This window comes from Vulpes vulpes, chromosome 1 (assembly GCF_048418805.1).
Source record: "Vulpes vulpes isolate BD-2025 chromosome 1, VulVul3, whole genome shotgun sequence".
NCBI classification, from domain to species: Eukaryota; Metazoa; Chordata; class Mammalia; order Carnivora; family Canidae; genus Vulpes; species Vulpes vulpes.
In genome coordinates, this window is record NC_132780.1 from 196,547,593 (window position 1) to 196,563,331 (window position 15,739).

The following is a 15,739-nucleotide window of genomic DNA, read 5'->3' on the forward strand; positions in this document are numbered from 1 at the left end:
TTTTTAAACATTTCATGAAAAAATGTTATACCCATTATCACTGAAGACACTAAACCAAGCCACAATTTAGTTAAGAGCAAGTGGCATGCTAAACATGGAGTAAGGAAGGTGGGGAGACAGAGAAGTATTCTCTTTTAAGTTGACAAACAAATCTGAGACCAGTGATTACGGAATTAGTGTAATAGTGGGGTGCCTAGGTGGTATAGTCGGTTGAGTGTCCAACTCTTGGTTTTGGCCTAAGGTCCTGATCTCAGGGTTGTGAGATCCAGCCTGGCATTGGGTTCTGCATTCAGTGTGGAGTCTGCTTAAGACTCTCTCCACCCCTCACGACGTGCATTCTCTCTCTTGAATAAATAAATCTTTAAAAAACAAAACAAGAGTTAATGTTATAGTTTATTTTATAAGCAATTTTCTAAGTTCCTAAGATAATAATTTTACAGTCCATATATCTCAATAATGGAAATTTGGAGAAATTTTACAAGAAATAATTATAAAATCTGATTTCTTCTAAGTTTCTTCACAGGGCGGATGTTCAAAGTTCACAGAATTTTTTTTTTTTTTTTAATCGCCACTTTTCAGGTCTCCTGTGAAGCAGGGGCCAAAGACAGTATCTTTCTATGGAGGCTTTAAAATTACAATAATTTGTGGTGTATGATTTAAGGGAAAAAAGCAGAGATGATTTACTCAGCAGACAGTGAACTAAGTGCTTTACATACATTTATTTCTAAAACATTTAACAACCTTTCAAGTATCATAAAGGTTAACTTTCCTAAAATCACATATCTACTAGATAACTGAATCAAAATTTAGGAGCAGATCAATAAAATCTAACCATGCTGCTTCAATTATTTATTTTTTATTTATTTTTTGCTTCAATTTTTAAAAAAGTAAATGTTGGTTTCCTTAATCTTTAACTCCTCAGTTCTTATTTTGTAATATAAATGCCTGTTTTATTTTACTCTCCCATTTGAAAGTTCTTTGGAGTTGGTACCCTGTTTGAATGATCATAATATCCCCAGGACCCAGCACAAAGCACTTAACATGTGATTAATATTTATTAAATGGTTGAACAAACCCTTAGCAAAATAGAGTAACTCCTTAAGGAGAAACAAGGATGTAAAAGCCTTGAGTATCTGAAAAAAATGAATCTGTGAAAATAGAGGGACTTTGATACAACTAAGGATAATACAGTTATAGGGGGACATGGGTGTTGGGAAGAGTCCCTAGCTTATAGCACCTTATTACCCTGAATAACCCATAGTCCCAGGCAAAGCTGCAGTCACTACATCAACACAGATGTACCTCCCTCTGGTTCTCCAGCAGCTAGGGATGGCTCAGTGCCTTACCACCTTTCCCTAAGAACAACCTCCTGAAGAACACAGCACGAATTGTTGGCATTGTACTTAATGGCTCTAATACAGAATGAGTATCACAGAAAATGATGAGAAACAAGATAAAATAAATTCAAAAACAAGAAATAAAATACATAAAAAATGAATGTGAGAGTCAATTTCTCTTTGGCAACAGTGGTCTCTTATTATTGTAAAATTTGTAGTTCCATAATAGCACTGCTTTATTTTGACAAGATACAGACCACTTCTATAAATTTCCATTAGCTCTACCCCAACACAAATGTGTGGGGCCACACATAGTAAAGTCCCTTTGAGATAAGCTATGCTACCCCTCATCAGTTAGAAGTAGATTCAGCTATAGAGAAAACACCCTCAAATCAGTGGCTTAAGCATTCAATTAATGGTTTCTCTCATAAAATAAGTTCAGAGGCAGGTCGCTGGTACTGTGTACTCAGGTTTCTGCAACATCTAGTTATAGTGACTTGTGACTTCAATCCAGAGGCTCTCTCACTATACTCCAAAGAGCTCCACACACAGGATTAAGAATGTTTTTATAAAATTAGTGAAAGTGGGACGTCTGGGTGGCTCAGTGGTTGAGCATCTGCCTTTGGCCCAGGACATGATCCCAGAGTTCCGGGATCGAGTCCCACATCGGGCTCCCTGCAGGGATCCCGCCTCTCCCTCTGCCTCTGTCTCTCATGAATAAATAAATAAAATCTTAAAAAAATAAAATAAAATAAAATTAGCAAAAGCTTTGCTATTTTGAAACCTTGCTAAGTGATTTGGGATTCTTTCTTAAACGGTTTAGAACATTAAGCTCTGGGGCGCCTGGGTGGCTCAGTGGTTGAGCATCTGCCTTTGGCTCAGGTCATGATCCCGGGGTCCTGGGATTGAGTCCATCAGGCTCCCCACAGGGGGCCTGCTTCTCCTTTTGCCTCTCTCATGAATAAATAAATAAAACCTTAAAAAAAAAAAAAAGAATATTAAGCTATGTCTAAGTAACATGTGGATCCAAAGCAAGCAAGCAACTGGCATTCTTCATGTCCCTAATTTCTGAATGTCCTCTCTTACTGTCAGGTCAAACTGAATTAAGGCAGCACACTCAGTAGGAATGGAGACTGTGGTTGGGAGAATAAACCTACACACACAGGTTTTAAAAGTTTCTGAACAGTTTGGGCTTTCCAGTTTGACTGCTGTTGACTAATTCAGAAATTGCAATAAAGCTGTTTCAGGAAAGCTCCACACAGACTTGTCACAGCATAACTGCTGGCTTTTAAAGACGCCATGGCAAAACTGTGTGGAGCTGGCTACTTACCAACTCTATGTAAGCAGGGCTTCTCTAACTAAGGTAGGTGTCTCTATAACTGCCAGGACTTAGGTACATACTATGAATCTAATCTTTTTTTTTTTAAGATTTTATTTATTAATTCATGAGAGACTGAGACAGAGAGAGAGGCAGAGACCCAGGCAGAGGGAGAAGCAGACTCTATGCAGGGAGCCCGACATGGGACTCGATCCCAGGACCCCAGGATCACACCCTGGGCTGAAGGTGGCGCTAAACCTCTGAGCCACCCGGGCGGCCCATGAATCTAATCTTTTATAGAATTTAGGTGTACACTAAACATTAAGTCCTCTGTATTCCAACATTTCTTATGCCATTTTCCCACATTTTCTTCTGCATTTTAAATGCCTAGGTTTGGTCTCTTCATTAAATGGTGCATCTAAAATCTTACTAGTTTATCCATAGGAAAATTACCTGTATTTTTTGCAGATACATTTTTGATAAACAGACTAACATGTACCATTCCTCTAGTTCTAGGTCTGCAAAGTTTTCTGTAAAGTAACATATTTTAGACCTTATGGGCCATACTGTTGTGAAACAACTCCTTAACTCTGCCACTGTAGCCCAAAAGCAGCCACAGACAGTATATATGTAAATGAACGGGCATAACCATGTTGTTCCAATAAGATTTCATTTACGAAAACAGGCAGTGGGAGAGATTTGGTCCATGGAGAGTAGTTATGCCAATCCCTGCTCTAACTAATTAGCCTTCACCCAGAACAGAAAAGCTTAACATCTTCTTTTTTCTTTTCTTTTTAAAATAAGATGACTGGTCACCATAATCAAAATCACACTGGCTCAAGAGTATCCTAGAAAACGGAGTAAGAAATGCTTATTCTGTAACTTGCAACCCCATCTCCCAAATCTCAAACTCAATATACACAAGATTTTAAACAAAACTCTCCAGAGCTATCAAATAGAAAAACTTGGTGTGTGAACAGGAAAGGTTTATTTATCGAGTTTTTCATATTTTCTTCCTAGAATATCTTTTTAAGTTTTATATCACTGTCATTACCTCAGTCTGTATCCCTCCAAAGTCTTTGCTTCTTTCTAAAGTTTCACTCTTTCTTTCCCCATTCCCATAAAACTGCAAAATGAACCAAGCAAAACTCAAAGTCACTTAAGAAAGCAGTGTTATATCACCCATTATCATCCAAGAAAAAAATAAGAATGTATACAGATTTAAATATTAAGATGCTAAGACAATATTACCAATAGTAAAAAAAAATTGTAAATTTTCAAAAATAGGAAATTATGATCTATCTACATCACGTTTATGACTCTCATACCAATTTGCTTACTGCCTGTTTTTGTAAATACAAATTTATTATACCACATCCATTTGGAATGGTCTCTTGCTGCTTTGCTACTGGCACAGTAGTTCCAACAGAGACCTTCTAGCTTCCAAAGCCTAAAATATATACTATATGCCCTTTTACAGAAAGTTTGCCAACCTCAGCAACAGATGGTGTTGCAGTATATTTCTTGGCATGAAGAGATATTTATGATATATTTATTTCAGGTGATATTCAGGCTTATTTCAATTATAAAAATATGTATAACACATTAAGGGAGATAATTTAAAATTTTCTTTTTGCATATGTATTTTTTCTACATATTATACAATTTCTGAAAGAGAAAGGCAGGAAGAAGTCACCTACTTCTAAATGACCTAGAAATTAAAAAAAAAAACCATCCACCAACAAAAACCTAAGTATAATAATTAACTTTACAAAGGGCATATGTATATAACTTTCTGTTATCAGTTTCTCTTCATTTTCTCTTTTCATTTGTAAATAATGCTTTGGGGTTTCATACTTATTCATGCCACTTATTTCTTCAACTAAAGCGTACATGGCTTTATTCAGGATCATTGGCTTTGGGGTGCCTGCGTGCTTGAGCATCTAACTCTTGATTCTGGCTCAGGTCATGATCTCAATGTTGTGGGATCAAGTCCCACATTGGGCTCCATGCTCAGGATGGAGTCTGCTTGTCCCTCCCCGTCTGATCCTCCCCCCACTCTTTCATTCCTCTCTCAAGAAAATAAAATCTTAGAAAAAAAGAATCATTGGCTTTAAGTTACCAATCCCACATTACTAACAGAACTATATCTCTCAAGCACCAGATGTTTCAAAGGTCTATTTTATTTATACATTTGTCTAACACATCTTTGTTTTTCCAGTGCTAAACACAATTGGTTTTATTATTCATAAACATAGGCATAAATTCTCCATTCTCCAAATTCTTTATGAAAGTCCAATATTAAGTATTAGACCTGGGCTGCTCATAATCATAGTCCTTGAACTCATGAACTTTTTACATTCTACTCAGAGATAAAGATGAGTAAACAGGCAATTACAGTATGACAAGTCTATGTTCAAAAGTATCTCAGATTTGTAAGAACATAGAAAGGCTTCCCAGAGGAAGCAACTCAGAAGAGCAAAGTGAGAAAGAATGTTGCAGTACATACAAAATCTGAAAGCAAATGAGAATATACATGGTATAGGAACAGAAAAATGTAGTTAGGAAGGAGCAAAGAGTGCAAGGGAGAGAAAGGACAAGTATGCATGTGTAAATGTGAGTGTGTGTGTGTGTGTGTGTGTGTGTGTGTGTGTGTGTGTAGATTCTGTGACCTATGTGAGTTTGCATTTTATAAAGTTCCCTGGTGGACACACTGTGGAGAAACTAGGGACAGCATTTTAATAGGAAAATATGTTTAGGAGGTTATTGGAGTAATTCAGGAGAGAAATGTCAGTAGAGATGGAGAAAACACCAAGAAGGACTTAGGGCACAGAATTTAGAGATAACTGACTGGAATTTGGGAGTAGAGTAAAAGAGAAAGAATCAAGGATGATGCAAACTTCTGGTTTAGGCAACTGGATAGATAATGAATGTCAAAGAAAACTGAGAAAGGAGAGTAGGCTGATTTCTATTTTGAACTTGTGGAATTTTACATGTTTAAAGAACTTCCAAATGGAGATTTACATTAAACACAATTAGGTACACAAATGTAGAGCTTAAGAAAGAGATCTGGGTAGAGAAGACAACAGATTGGGGAGTCTGAATAACAGATGGATAAAAAAATGCTCAAGAGAATACATAGACAAAAGAAGGGGCATAGGTCAGAAACTTGAGGAATACTAATATTTAAGGAAGGAATAAAAGGATTTTGATTTATGTAGGATATGAGAGAATGAGCCCCTGGGAGGGCTGCCAGTCAGGAAAGAGAAGTAACAGTGAATACTTGAAAATATAAGTTTGTTAGCCATGGAACCAGAGAGTTCCAAGGGTCCAGGAGAAATGCACAAGAGAAATGCAAGCTATGAGAGGCTGGATAAGAAACTGGAAGGACACAGATAAACTATATAGAAACACTTCAGAATGGCAGAAGAAGAACCTTAAAAAACCCGCTCCTCCATAAAGGCAACAAGAACACTGGCATATTCTGTTGAAATCAACTTTTTTCAGCATTTTGGAAATAAACAAAAAGGCTTGTGATAATCCAAAGAGTGTTTATTCAAGAAAAGCAGTTGAATCTTAGCAAGAACAACAAGTTTTATGGTGTTCTAACTTGCCCTGGTAATCCAATCTCATCTATCTATCCCTACCCTACCATGAGCTCCAGAGTAGCTGTGAAAACAACCAGCCAAGCAGGCAATGGAGAGACCAAAATAGATTTGCAGTTCCCCAAAAGCCCAATCACAGAAAACTGTCACCATGTGACCTGCCTGGCAGCTCACTGAAAAGCTCCATTCTCAGGACTTTATTTGATCAGACTCAGAGCTTACTCCCTGGGTATAGTCCTATCTGCAGTATCTTTATGGAAAACAATTAGCAGCAACTGTTTAACATCACAGTTGCCTAAGGTAGTTTTTATCAGTTGCAGCTAGTAAGAGGCTGAACACAAACTTAAAAGGAAAAACTGAGGACTAACATGTCCATGAGAACTTACAAGGTTTTGACATAGTCCTGGAAATTTAGAAGGGTATGCACATGTTGGAGCTGTCTGCATGCTCAAAAAAGCTGAAAAGGCCCTAATCTTTCAAGATGGCTGAACTGGAGGCTTTGCACTAACACACACACACACACACACACACACACACACACACACATACAGAGCTCCTCAACAAAAGGTGGAAGGATGCCTATTGGCTCAAGGCATTTAAAAGAATTTCTGGCCAACCATTAACTAACCAATAGGTTAGATGAGTAGGGACTTCAAAGAATAGACACTGTACAGGATTAATCTAAGAAAGGCACTAATAAATAAATAACATCACCAACAACAGAGCAAAAACAAACCTGGGGATAGGGAAGAATATGATTTCCTTAACTATCAAAATACTTAAAATGTCTAGTTTCCAACAACAAAAAAATAAGACATATTAAAAAAAAAAAAAAGAGAGAAGCATGACCCATACACAGGGAAAAAAGGAGTCAATAAAACTGCCTCTGAGAAAGCTCAGAAATTCATCTTACTAGACAAAGACTTTCTTTTTCTTTTTTTTTAAAGATTTATTTATTCATAGAGACAGAGAGAGAGAGGCAGAGGCACAGACAGAGGGAGAAGCAGGCTCCATTCAGGGAGCCTGACATGGGACTCAATCCCAGGTCCCAAGGATCACACCCTGGGCTGCAGGCAGCACTAAACCGCTGTGCCACCGGGGCTGCCCTAGACAAAGACTTTAAACTAGCTATTAAAAACATTTCAAAGAACAAGGGCACATGGTGGCTCAGTTAAGCAGCTGACTCTTGGTTCCAGCTCAGGTCGGGATCTCAGGGTTGTAAGACTGAGTCCTGCATCAGGCTCTGTACTCAGTGAGGAGTCTACTTGAGATTCTCTCTCTCTCCCTCTCCCTTTGTTCCTCTCCCCATGCCTAAACTCTCTCAAATAAAATCTTAAAAAAGAAATTTTAAAGAAAAGATTATGTCTAAGAATTAAAGGAACGTTTGAGAATCATGTCTTACCTAACAAGATATAAATGAATAGACAAAAATTATAAAAAAAGAATTAGGGGCGCCTGTGTGGCTCAGTTGGTAAAGTGTCTGCCCTCGACTCAGGTCATGATCCCAGGGTCCTGGGACTGAGGCCCAGAACCGGCTCCTTGCTCATCAGGGAGCCTGCTTCTTCCTCTCTCTCTGCCTGCCACTCCCCCTGCTTGTGCTCTGTCAAATAAAACAAAATAAAAAAGAATGAAATAGAAATTTTGGTGTTAAAAAAAGAAATTTTGGTGTTAGAAGAGCAACATGAAATGAAAAATTTACTAAAGAAAGTAAAGAGCACATCTGAACTGGTAGAAGAATCAGTAAACTTGAAGACAGGTCAGTTGACATTCTCCAATCTGAGGAACAAAAAAAAAAAAAAAAAAAGAATGAAGAAAAATTAACAGAGTGTCAGAGATTTATGGGATTCTGTCAACATATACATAACATGAGCTTCAGCAGAAGAGACAAGAGAAAGATGGAATGAATATCTGAAAACAGAATGGCAAAAAATTCCCAAATTCAATGGAAACAATCTGTGTATCTAAGCTCAAAAAATTGCGAGTAGGAGAAACTCAAATAGATCCATGCCAAGATGCATCATAACCAAACTGCCAAAGACAAAATCTTGAAAATGACAAAAGCAATTCATCATGCACAAAATTTCCTCAATAAGGTTAAGAGCTGACATCTCATTAGAAAACATGGAAGCCAGTAGGATGACATAGTCCAAGTAATGAAAGAAGATTTTTTTTAAAAAAAGATCTTATTTATTTGAGAAAAAGAAAGAGAGAGCACATGCACAAGCAGGGGGAGTGGGAAAGGGAGAAGCAGGCTCCCCACTAAGCAGGGAGCTCAAACCGGACCCTGGGATCATGACCTGAGCCAAGGCAGACACTTAACCAACTGAGCCACCCAGGTGCCCTGAAAGAAAAAGACTGTTAAGCGAGAATTTGATATCTAGCAAAACTACCCTTTAAAAACAAAGGAGATATGGGTGAGATAGGAAGAAAGAAGAAATTAAGATATTCCCAGCTAAATGAAAATTGAGAGAATCTTTCACTAGCAGGCCTGACCTATAAGAAATAGTAAAGGGGATTTCATTCCAGGCTAAAACAAAAGGATAATAGACAGACAACATCTTAAATCCACACTAAGCAGTAAAGAATACCCATAAAGATGACTACTTAGGTAAACACAAAAGATAATAAACATGTATTTTTGTAATTCTTTCCTTCTCCTATCTCATTTAAGATAGATGCAAAAGTTATAAGATTGTACTGATGGGCTTATAATGTGTAATGATGTTATTTGCACAAATGATGTTATAATGGAACAATGGTTTTATATATACAGGCATAGCAATATTGTGGGTTCTGTTTCAGACCACTGCAATAAAGCAAATACTGCAATAAAGTGAGTCAAATGTATTTTTTGGTTTCCTGGTACATACAAAAGTTATGTTCCACACTATAATATAGTCTATTAAATGCGCAATAGCATTATATTTTTAAAAATGATATATACACCTTAAAAAATATTTCCTTGCTAAAAAATGCTAGCCATCATCTGGGCTTTCAGTAAGTCATAATCACTGATCACAGATCACCATAGCAAATACAATAATGAAAGTTCAAAATGCAAGTTACCAAAACGTGACACAGATACCAAATGATCAAGTGCTGTTGGAAAAAATGGTGCCGACAGACTTGCTTAGTGCAGGGCTGCCACAAACCTTTAATTTGTTGAAAAGAAAAAAAAAAAAAGACAGTATCTGCAAAACACAGCAAAGTGAAGGACAATGAGATATGCCTGGATGAAAATTAAATCGGGATTAATCCAAACTAAGATGTCTTAAATTAAGATGTTAAGTGTAATACCCAGAGTAACCATGAAGAAAGTAACTAAAAAACAGAAAAAAAGAGAGGGAGGGAGGGAGGGAGGGAAGAAAGGGAAGAAGGAAAAAAAATGAAATTAAAGTAGTATACTAGAAAATATCTATTTAGCATATAAGACTATAATGGAAGAATAAAACAAAAGAGCATAAGACACAGAAAAAAAAACAAATAACAAATGGCAGATGTACAACTACCCAGAACTGGCAGGTAGTCAAAGGACACATTATCTTGCCATATCTCTCTCAACTCAATGGGAAAGATCAATTTTCCCATTTTACATTCACCAGTACAATTTGGGGTGCTACGCAAAATGAAGAGAACTTATACAAGCATCATATAAGCCAAAGAAAACACAGGACTGGAATCCTTTGCCTCAGTCATGTCTTAAACATGCTCAATATATTTCCTTGAATTAATTAACATACTCTATAACCAGAAGAATCCTTCACTGAGGAAAAATAGGAAAAGGGCTGATTTTTTATTTTCTTCAAAAAATACTTCATATGATTAGTATTTAGATGGAAAATACTATAACTGCTTCTCATTCTTTAGGGACCAGCTAGCTCCCTTGCTATTTCAACTTTATACACCTACACCTTCCTTTACCTATAAAAGTAAGTGCACAACTTGTTTCCTCATTTATGTCTTCAGAGCACTTATATAAATATATTATGCACTTGTTATACATATGTTTATATACAGTGGAATCACATCATATGAGCATTTTATTCACTGTATAGGAAGGAATCAAGGGACTCAGGTGGAGAGAGAATGAATGTGGGAACACAATTAAATGGTGCTAGTGTGCCCAGTCAATAAACTTATCTAGCGTCATGAGATAGGGTATATAAATCTGTTATTCCTTAGTGTCTCTGAATTCCTTGGTATATCTAAAGTGGAAGTATCTTGTATTGAAAAGAGGCAACTGAGTGTGCTTCTGTTTAAAAGATGAAGTTCATAGTTTTCATAAACCATGGCCCTGATCATGGGCCAACTATTTCAACTAGAGCTCAGCTGAAGAAAAGTGACTAGTGTCTGGGTCTGTAAGTCAGGAAAATTAAGCTGCTGGGCTTAGTGAAAGATACTGAGGTAGAATTCATGCAATTCAAAAAAAAAAAAAAAAAGAATTCATGCAATTCAAGAGATATCAAGGGAAATACTGCCTAATTCTAAAAAAGGTTTTAATCTCATACTTTTGCTTCAAATCTACTTTCCATGTAAGATGTAACCTCACTGTCTCTGTCTCCATACCTACAGTGTGAGTTCCATGAATACATGCATCATGTCTTCTTCCTATTCTCAATGCTTGGCAGAGAGCCTAAAATACAGAGGGTGTTTGATCCACGCTAGATAAGCATATGTGGCATAATATATATATTTGGTCTTTGTGTCTTATTCCCAGCAGAGAGCTCCTAAAACACTTGGTATTTCCTGAGCAATAGGAGTATTTTGTTACTCCTACAAACCCCTTTCTATCATAACTGAATTTACATTAATGAGGTGACTCTTGATCAGGTCTTAAGACAGCTTCAGAACAGAAGTTGGTTGCCAGAGGAATCAATCATATCATTACAGGGTGGAGTTTTCAATCCCATGCCCTACCTGCCACCTCACCTCCAGAGAGTGGAGAAGGACTTAAAATTTAGTTCACCAACGGCCAATGATTTAATCATGCATTTGTGATGAAACTTCAATAGAAACCCTGGAACAATGAGGTTTGGGAAAGCTAACTGGTTGTGCATACAGACTTTTCAGACACATCTGAGGCTCAGGACCTTTCTAAACCTTACCCTATGTAGGTCTTGACCTGGCTATTCATTTGTCTTCTTTATAATATACTGTATAAATACAGTGTTTTCCTGAGTTCTGTAAATTGTTCTAGTAAATTATTGAACCTGAGGGTAGGGGGAGGATTGAAAGAATCCCCAAATTTGTAATTGGCCAGGAAAAAGTGCAGGTAGCTTGGGTATCCATTTGTGGCTGGCATCTGAAGCAGGAGCCATCTTATAGAACTGATCCCTTACCCTATGGGGATCTGCACTAATTTCAGGTAGTGCCATAACTGAAATGAGTTACAGAAAACCCACAGCTGATGTCAGAGAATTGAGAATTTATTGCTGGAAAACCAACATAATGATATTACCTTTTGAAGAGGGCTTTCATCTTAGTCTTGTAGAAAATTTGACTGCCTTTACTTTTCTCTCTTTATAATTTCTTTTCAAAAGCTAACAAAGATATTTATAACGTCTTCCTATCTTTTCCTATTTGAAAGGGGATGAGAAGGGATGAATTAAGGATCAACTTTCCATATTAAACAGCAAACTAACAGCAAAAAATACAAATGTTTCTAAGATTAAGAATGTGATGAAATGGCACGTCCAAAATTCATGTGTAATTTAGTTGGCAATTATTACTATAGAAGGGAAACCAGTAAGGGACGCCTGGGTGGCTCAGTGGCTGTGCATCTGCCTTCAGCTCAGGGTGTGATCCTGGGGTTCCGGGATTGAGCCCTGCATCGGGGTCCCCTTCCTGTGAGGAGCTGCTTCTCCCTCTGCCTCTGTGTGTCTCTCATGAATAAATAAAATCTTTAAAAAAACAAACAAACAAAAACAAGGAAAGGAAACCAGTAATTACTTTGAGTTTCACAGTGATTGCTACTACTGGCTTACACAATATGGTATACCATCACATTTTTCTAAAAAGTCTAGCCTTAAAACAAAACAAAACAAAAACAAAAACAAAAACAACTAAACTGTGTTTTCAAGCCAGAATCTCCAAGAAAATGTTTACCTTTCATAAATGTCATAAAAATAACTAGTGTTTATAACCTTTGCTAAAAATAAAATTCTGGCCTGTAAAACAAATACTGCTTTGGGGCGCCTGGCTGGCTCAGTTTCAGGTTCATGAGTTCAAGCCCCACACTGGGTGTGAAGCCTACTTAAAAAACAAAAAAACAAATATTGTTTTAGTTTCAGATGTTTTACAGCCAGAATAGTCACACATGTTAATCTTTGTGGTATTTCAATTCAGAGGTAAGTAATCCAAGGTTGAAGTAAAATTAATAATCCGATTACTATCTGAAAATTCACCTCCAGTGATGTAAAACAGTATTAATAGCTAATCAAGATAAAGTTACTATCCAGTCAAATTTGTATGTAAATGCCTGAATTTTCTTTCAAAGACACATCAGTAAAATGTTACAGGTAATTAAATTAATGCAAATCTAGTAAACTGTTCAATCATACTTAATGGTAGTTGAATACTGAAGGACTTTAAAATTTTACCTATACAAGAAAGTAAAAAGACAACACATGGAATAAGAGAAACTATTTAGGAATCATGTTTGATAAAGGACTTGTATCTAGAATAACTCTTACACCTCAATATTAAAAAGACAACCTAATTTTAAAATGGGTAAAATAAATAGGCATTTCTCCAAGAAGATTTAAAAATGGCAAGTACATGAAAAGATGGCTCAATATCAGTAGCCATCAATGGGATAAATGCAAATGAAAACTACAATGAAATACACTTCATATCCACTAGACAGCTATAATAAAAAAAAAAAAAGTGAGGCAATAACAAGTGTTGTTGAAAAACTGGAAACCTCATATACCGCTGTTAAGAATGTTAAATGTATAGCTGCTTTGGAAAACAGGCTGGTAGTTCCTCAAAAGATTAAACACGAAGTTATCATATGATCAGCAATTCTATTCCTAGTTATATGCCCAAGATAAATGAAAATATATACCCACACAAAAACTTGTACATGAATGTTCATAGTAACATTTTTTCATAACAGCCAAAAGGTAGTAATAACCCAAATGTCCATTAACTGATGGATAAATATAACATGGACTATCCATACAATGGGATATTTATTCAGCCATTAAAAGGAATGAAGTACTGATACAACATGGATGAACAGGCAAACTGTAAACTGTATCTGAATAAAGCTCTTAAATAATTTTTTAGCCCATTCATGCTCACTGGATTTTCTTTTTTCTGGAGGTCTCTAATGAAAAGACCTAATTTTGAATATACCATTAAAATCAATGCATTCGGGATCCCTGGGTGGCGCAGCGGTTTGGTGCCTGCCTTTGGCCCAGGGCGCGATCCTGGAGATCCGGGATCGAATCCCATGTCAGGCTCCCGGTGCATGGAGCCTGCTTCTCCCTCTGCCTATGTCTCTGCCTCTCTCTCTCTGTGTGTGTGACTATCATAAATAAATAAAAATTTAAAAAAAATCAATGCATTCATTAAAATGAATTATTAGATTTGCATCACAGAAATAAATTATGACTAAATTAAGAGAAATACAAACATTAGCTTCTAAAACCACTTATATGTCTCTATTTCCACTTGATGATGCACTAAATATACTATTTTAAACATTCAATCACATTAAGATATGTTGTCAATTAGCAATGTTCTACTTAAAGTGATCATTACCAAAAACAGATAAAGCAATTAAAGATTAAAAACTGTCAATGTAAGAAAGTTTTTAGATAATAAAACTTTCAGACAATAAACTTAATAAAACTGACCTACCATACACACTTAATAGTTGTTCTGTCAAAAGGTAGAAGCAGCATAGCCTCCTTGCACCCCTCAAACCACCCCATCCAAAAATATTGTACAAGAATTCAATGGAAGTTTTCTTAGAACTACATTCAGTTACTTAACAGTATCAGACCGATATGGCCAGTTAGTTCTACTAAGCATAAAACTGGTTACAGGGGAGCCTGAATAAGGCAGTTTTAAGTCATGAAAATTATGAAATGTTGGACAAAAACATATTGCCAAACATATCAAAAACAATGCAAACCAGAAGTCAGTGGAGCATCATTTTAAAGTATTAAAACTGAAAAAAAAAGTATTAAAACTGAACTTTTTTAGTGGTTGCTTTAGAGTTTGCTGTATACATTTAATCTACAACCACTGTCAAATAGCATTATATTGCATTTCACAGGTAGTACCTTAAAACAGTATTCCAAATTCTCTCTGCTACCCCTTGTAACATTGCTTCAAATTTCACTTAACTATAAGCTATAATCACCCAATACATTGTGTGTATTATCTATTATATCCACTTAGAATAGAAAACAAAAGGTTTTATTTTACACCTTCATTTATTCCTTCACTAACTCTCCTTTTCTCTGAAAAGCTTCTTTTAACATTTCTTGCAAGTAACAGCTCTTATTGGTGACAGTTCCCTCAATTTTTATGTCTGAGAAAGTTTTCATTTTTCCTTCACTTTGAAAGACCATTTCAATGTATATGGAATTCTAGGTTGGTGATTTTTTTTTCTTTCAACACTTCTACACTACCAGGTATAGATTCGGTATTTGTCATATTTGGTGTCCTCTGAGCTTGCTGGATTGGTAGTTTGGACTTTTCAACTCTTAGCTATTAGCATTTCAAATATTTGTTTTGCTCCTTTCTCTCTTCTCTATCAAAGGCATTCCTTACTTGTTACAGTGCTTTTGACTGCTAGTATTTTCTTTTGACTTTTTTCTTAGAATTTCAATCTCTGCTTACATTACCCATCTGTTCTTACATGTTGTTCACTTTTTCCATTAGAGCCCTTAGCATATTGATCATAGTTATTTTAAATTTCCAGTCTGACAATTCCAAAATCTCTGTCGTATCTGACTAGGAGTTAGGCTGTATTTACTGTAGCTATGGGTATCAAAACTAAAATTTCCTCTAACGTCCTTGTCTTTGGGTTTCCCTAGAAACTCCCTAAATAAAGTCCCTGCAGTTCTTTCGTCTGTAATCCTTTATTATTATACAGAAGCCCTGTTGATGTAGAGGTAAAGTGTAGGGAGAGGGGAACTATTCCATAATCCAATGATGAGGTCTGAGTCTTTTAGTGGGTTTGTATTCCTGGCTGTGGCTTTTGAAAGGGCCTCTCAGCAGTTTTTCCTCTCTTAGAGAGACAGCAAGGCTAGAGAAAAAGTTGGTTTCCCCAAGCTGCTTAGGCTCTGGTAGTTTCCCTTTTAAGCAGGGAGAAAACAGAATGCGGTGGGCTTATTTCAAAATGGTTACTATTCCTCTCCTGCGGGAAGCATGAGGAAATCCACCTGCCTTCCGATCTTAACAGTGAGAACCTGGTGGAGCCTGTGGAGGAAAAACTCACAAGAGCGTGGGAGCTGTCCTAA

General features: G+C 36.6%; 1 protein-coding gene across 5 annotated transcripts in view; it reads right to left on the bottom strand.

Moving 5' to 3' along the window:
* Positions 1-15,739, bottom strand: part of REV3L (REV3 like, DNA directed polymerase zeta catalytic subunit) — a 179,356-nt gene that overhangs the window by 127,724 nt on the left and 35,893 nt on the right. The gene's annotated exons all lie outside the window — the stretch shown is intronic.